The sequence below is a fragment of the Corvus hawaiiensis genome, chromosome 3, assembly GCF_020740725.1.
Source record: "Corvus hawaiiensis isolate bCorHaw1 chromosome 3, bCorHaw1.pri.cur, whole genome shotgun sequence".
Lineage (NCBI taxonomy): Eukaryota > Metazoa > Chordata > Aves > Passeriformes > Corvidae > Corvus > Corvus hawaiiensis.
The window spans coordinates 18,882,139-18,888,856 of record NC_063215.1 but is presented as its reverse complement, the minus strand read 5'-3'; positions in this window follow the sequence as shown (position 1 = coordinate 18,888,856).

Genomic DNA, 6,718 nt, shown 5'->3' with positions numbered 1-6,718 from the left:
GGCTTATTAGACAAGAACCACAGCATCACACCTTGCTTTTCTGCTCTGGCCCTGACACAACACACAGCCCCTGCTCAGCACCAGAGCCAGCTGAGTCCTGAGGAAATGAAGAAGTAAAGTCCATGCTCACAGGTCTGGGGAGGGAAGAATGGGAGGAAGGATTTAAAGATGGCATCTACTTTCAGGCACCTGATTTCTTTTTTTAGTATTTGCACCTACTAAATAGTCTGTGGTTAACACTAGTACCACTGGAAAACAACATACTAAAGCAAAAAGTAAGAGCTATCTCATGCTGAACTATGATCAGAAATATTCTGCACAAAAGGATTACCACAGGCTTTTCCACATGCTTACAGAAATAGCTTTCCTTCCCCCTGACTCCTCAGTAAAAATAAATAAATAAACAAATATGTTCCCTCAGTATCTGACAGCTTGACTAATTGCAAACAAGTTTTCAAATGAGGGACAAAACAGCAAGATTTTCAATCAAGTCTCTCCACAGTATATAATTTAAATTTGAAATTTATTGGAAATAAATTAGTGGAATTATCCATTGAGTCTAGCATTCATTGACAGTGAGAGAGATTTTAGGTCAAATGATTAAAATTTAGTATTTTATAAAACAACACTTCCTGTTCAAAGCTGTAAGATGAGTGAATTTACATTAACAATCAATAGTGGCCTTGGGTTTAAGCAGCCAGTGTATACAAGTCCCTAAGTTCCCTAGGATCCCTCTCTGCACATATACACCTCTGTCATTTGGCCGCAACCTTCATCTCAAAAGCACTGGCCTTTTATATATCTAACCTAGCAGTCATGCTTTCAGCCTGTGGCTGAGATTAAATCCTTTGCAGCTGTCTCTGCTTGTGAAGCCCAGCCTCAGCCTTTCTACCTGGTTTTCAAACCAGCTGTAGTCCCCATAACATTTGCATGAAGCCTGGGAGCGATAAATGCACGTGAAAATCATTATTAATGTATCAGCCAGCACATCAGGAGCTGATGAGGCACTGAAATGAAATAATGACAGTAGATCACAGCTTTCAGTGAATTGACGAGCAACAATATGTTCCACACCACCTAAATTAAAGCTAGTAGCTCAAGTCCTTAAGAGAAAAGTTGAAGAGTGTGGGGACAGGGGCTCAGGCTGTAGAGAGGTCTGCTTTGAAAGGGGAGCCTTGCAGACACAATCCTGTCCTGCTTCTGCCTGATAAATTGTGCATTAGGCTCATTCACAGAGCAATTGGGACTAACTGTGGTCCCTCTGCATGCATTAAAAATTTCCAGTGAAACCCAAGATGACAGAGGACACCTGTGACTCAGAAGATGATATTCTGCTTTCTGAGTCAGAGCTGAGTAGAAACAGCAGCATGATGCTGGAGAACACTGCTCCTGGACAAGATGCAATGAGCTCAGAAGCACAGACAATCCCATGCTGCAGTGGTAGGAGACTGCTCAGCTATCCTCATCACTTTCCAACTAGAAATTTACATCCTGCAGATCAAAGTCCCCCTTGCAGTTCTACTGCAAATGACATTTGTCATAATATTCTTTCTAAAATTTTATATAGAAATGGTAAATCTTTGCTGTATTTTAGTCTGGAGATGACCGCAACTCTGCACAGAATGAAGCAATTCCTGTATGTTTTTTGTAGAGCTTTTCAGACCTCTAAAAGGTGGAAGAATCCATCCTGTTAAAATTTTATCCTATTAACAATCCAAAAGACTAACAGAAAAATAATATTTTACAATATTTTTGATAATTATAAGATCCTTAAACACAAGACAACTGACTATAGCACTTCATCTCAGGATAACATTTATCTTTAAAAGCTTTGGACTCTTGCATGGTAAAGGAGTGGTCTAAAAACTATTATTGGATGGTTGGTAGTGGTGTCAAAGAAACAGATAGGATTGGGACCCTTTTTCTCTCATCTTGACCCTCTTCTGGATACCAGGATACTCTTCCCAGTGGAGTTTACTTTCCAAAACCAGGCACTATGCAGTATGTTAGGGAGAGAGAAGAACCCACAGGGCCAAGTGAGTATCACAAATGGAATAAATACCTTGTTAGTTTTCTAATACATTTGATTTGTGATTTTGGAGGTTAGGCTTAGCTAAGAGAGGCTAAACTAGTGTAATGTCCTAGTTTCCCCCAAGCAGAACCGATAAGGCCACAGGCACTAATGCTGGCTCTTTGAGTGCATTCAGCTTCAGTGCAGAGCACTTGGTACAGGAAGAAGAAACACTGATAGAAGCAAACCTGCAGCTTGGGCTCTCCAGCCTCCAGCACTAGTAAACATCCACCTCTGAAAGCCCTTATGCACTTCTACATCACATTTCATGACATATGTGGTACTTGTTGCAGTAGTTGTTTAGCATAAACATAAACCAGTTTGCTTTTCTCATGGGTTTGTGGAATTTTGTGCTGAAAGAGCAGCCGTTGCAATATCCATTGTAGTAAGGAACCCATTCTTCCAGCAGAATAAATGGGAATTCTTGCTGCAAAGTCACAGAGAGAAGGGTGTGACAATGGAGTGACTGCAGAAAGAGGCCTCTATGTGTCCCAGAAGACAACGGGAAATTAAACAGCAGCACAGCAAAGAGATGTGCCAGCTACAAAGGTTGTATTGAAGATGCCTCCAGATATTGGAGAAACTATGAAAGTACTGCAAATATGGAGCATATATCATATTGTAAATGAAAGAATTAGAGTATTTAATACAGAATGCCATAAAGGAAGATAGGGCAAAGGAAGTTTTTGTTTACAAAACAACTAAGGGAAATGGGTGAATACTGTTAAAATGAGACCACTGCTGAATCAGAAATGGCATATCCAGTTTTCTCAGCTGCTCAAGACAGAGAGAAATCAGGTGGGAAAACTACAGAGGACAACAGAAGCAACTGCTATTTGTTCAGGAAGATGAAAGGCATCATGGAAATCAAGTTTCAACTTAGCCGAGAGGAGGGTGGAACAGGAACAGTACGTAAACCTCAAAGAAGTTCATGATTCAGAAAACAGGCCAAATCCCTGTATGAATTCTTTCCAGACAACAGCATAAACCCAAAAAAGAAAGTGGGTTTTTATTTAACCTGGTAAGAGTTTGGTCCTTGTCTTTTTGTAAGGAAATAGAAACCCAAACTAATATTCCTCTTAGTATTGCAGTTAAATTGCTAATGTTTGTTACATAAATATTTGCTTGGAAGATTTAAGCTATCGCATCAGAGATGCCATGCCATCCTGAAGATGTGGAATGCGTACTAAAGGCAGCAAAACTGATTGTAGTCCAGTATAGTGTGTTGTCAAAGAGAAATGAGAGCTCCAGGACTCTGTTCAGAGCTCCATCAGAGACCCTTTCACATCCAGGTTTAAATTTGGGGGTGGTGTGGCTCAGTGTCTCCATGTAAATGTACTCAGTAAAATTACCATGTACCCCACAGGTTTGTAAAGTGTTCACTGCAGTTCCAATGAAAGTGCATAATACTGAAAGGACAAATCATTTTCCATAGAAATATAGTTGTAAAACATTAAGTTTTCCCCCCAAATTTAAGAAAAATCAGCTGTAGTGCTAAATGCAGCCAGCAGATAATGAACAATGTTTATCAACACTTCACCATAACGTGTTCCCGCTGATCCATGAATTGCAGTTCAAAGTTGAAAGTGGATAATTTTTAAATTGATGCTGCTGTGGGAGTTTTTTCCTGTTTACAAAAAAAAAAAAAAAGAAGAACAAAGAAGTTATTATACAAAACCCCAGAAAATTTTGTTCTGATCATTATGTCTCATGCCTATAGTAGGCCAAATTCATAGGATCTCTTGATAGCAGAAAAATGACCACATGACTTTGAAAATAATTATGTATGATGTTTTAGACACTTTTTAAATAGCAGTGTCAATGCTTGGATGTTATGCCAGTGATGGAGAACTCTGGTGTGAAAGAACTGACCTGTCATGAGGCAAGAATTAACTGACATACTAAAAATTTATGAAAACCAGCAGTCATTACACCAAAATCATTATGTAGAACTTCCCAGGATTTTTAATGAATCCACCAACCTTAGAGAAATGCAACCCAGAGACCATATTTCCCGTGAGGAATGTAGAGGATCTCAGGGTACTTTGCAAATCAGATGTATGCTCATTGTAGAAGCACCAGTGCATCTTCTGTGAAAATATCTTCTGCTTAAAAACATGCCACATATCACACAGACATTTCGGGCAGGAAATTAAAAATACATCCTATGAGGCTGCTAAGACTAACCAGTTAAACTTCATATAAATGCACTACTCAATCAAGCTTTGCTCTGGCTTCCAGAGAAAATCCTATTTCTTTTGAGAAAAAGTGTTTGATTAACAAAATAAAATGCAAACACACCATTTCAGTTCAGCCATTCAGCTCCTTCATGATATGCACACCTTAGTCTTGGAGACCTGTGTTGACTTCTGGGATCCCCATTGGTAGAGCACAGAGGTAGAAACAGCACATCCTACTGCTTCCAGCTGCCATCTCCCCAGTCTTTCTGAACCTGCCAGCACCCATTGGACCATCCTCAAGCCAGGTGAATAGGTCACCATTTAGCAGCTTGAGGCGTGAGGAGTTGCTGGGGCAGCAGAGCAGTCCAAGGATCTTCTCTCTGCTGCTCAGGCCAGGCCCATGGACAACCAGATCTCACTGATGGTCCTGGGGAGGGATCAGGGTACAAGTTATTGCTACAAGGAGGAGAAGGAGGAACAGAAACAGCAATTATTACCCCAAAGCATTTGTCAGCAGCAGGGACAGCAAGTCCGATCCTTCAGTGTCTTCCCCAGCATCCCAGCTCAGTCTTGTCCCTCCACCTCTCCTTCTCCCATGGCAGCAGACACTGACGCCCAATCCACCATCCTAAAAAAAGAAAAAAAATTTTGGTTAAACTGTTAAAGAGCCCAACACATTTTTCTTACAAGGAACAGGACATACATATTTGCATCTCTGTAAAAAAGGCTTCGGTAAATGTCTCTGTAGCATCTATACTCACATTTATTTTTATGTTAGGATGTAACTACACAGTCAGTTGTGTGCTTGCCTGACATGATTCACTCTGTGAGCAGTGGCTGTAGTCTCCCACCGGCACTATTCTGACTCTCCAGCCTGAGTGCAATGAAGCAGGCAAAGGAGTAAAAAGCAAGCACCAGAGCTCTCGTGTTCTAATCTAACAGATGTGTGTGGAAGGATTTTGGACACCTCTTTCCCTTTTTTAACCCAAGATAATAGTAAATAAATCTACATTATTGTGGAACCTGAACCAACAGTGGTAAATCTAATCCAGTTCTGTTGGAGAATAAAAGTAATCGCTGTAATGTCTTTGCTTCTACTGTTTAAGGGAAAAAAAATCATTACTTTAAATAGTTGGTGTAACAGACTCTTAAGGTCTGTTAATAATTTATATTTCATAGCAAGAGGAAATTGATAACAGATTTTATATGGGTCATGAGGGTATGATCTGACTTTGGCAGTCAGGGTTCTGAATGTGAAAATCACACGTGTCCATTTTGGCTGGGTAAGGATGGCTCACGGTGGGCAGCAAAGTGTACTGCTTAAGAGCTAGAGAAACAGCCAGTGGTGGTAAAGAGACAGTGTCACCTGAACAACAGTCAAAGCTTAACAGTCTGTGTGAGCAAATATTTCTTCATGAAAGTATTAAAGCAATTCCTTCCTGACACATCAGTGAACTCTGGGAACAGCTGGAACTTGATAGCTTAAGGGACAAGGAAAGATTTTTTTAGCACTGCAGGAGTGACCAGGGATTTTTAATTTTTTTTTCTAGAAATTCAAGATATTCATAGCTTAGTTGGAGAGAAAAGCAGAAGAGGAGACTCGTTATACAAGATTCATTATACAACATTTATTTGGGGGAGGTTTGTTGCATAAGCCACCCATCCCTTTCAGGTTACTATCACTAAGTATTTTGTGTACTTAGTGGACATCCTGCTTGCATTTGTGACTATACCAAAAGAAGCCAATATCTTCAAGTACTCAAATTCAGTCCTGGCAAAGCAAGGTGGTAGGAATGCTAAACCTTGATGTCCAGTTCATAGTTGTGCCTGAGCAATGGCCAACACAGTGCAAGAACACCTAAGCTAGCTCCAAATCAGATTTTCCACACATGAAAATCTATTGATGGCAGTACAGAGCTTCCTCTCAACAGCACTGCAGGCCAGGAATCTCTCTCAACTGCTCTTCACTCCAGCAGATTTTGCTATAACTATGACCTCTCTGAGATGCAGGATGAGCAGAGGAGGGAGCCAGAAAAGTCTGAATCCCATAAATACAGGAAAAAAAAAGTTGGACGGATCAAGTGACCTCTGGAACACAAATTTTACAAAATTTTACATCTGTATCCTTTCTTGAGTACACTCAAATAAAGTTAATAGCATTCTTATTGGTTGGCATGTTAATCACATGTAAATTTAACATAAAACATTATAACTTTGTACTTCAGGTCTGTTTCTATGCCCATGCACAATGCCAGGGAATAGCCCAGCCAAATTCCTAATGATATCAGCACAAAGTCACCAGGAATACAATTCAGAAATTCAGTCTCATATACCAGTAAAATCCTTTATGTCCTGTCCAACCCGTACACACAGTGGAGTTTTGAAACACACTTCTTACATAAAGAAGACAGGTGTTTAAAATTGACTATGTTTAGATCACCACTGTTTGAGAGAGAGAGAGATGGAC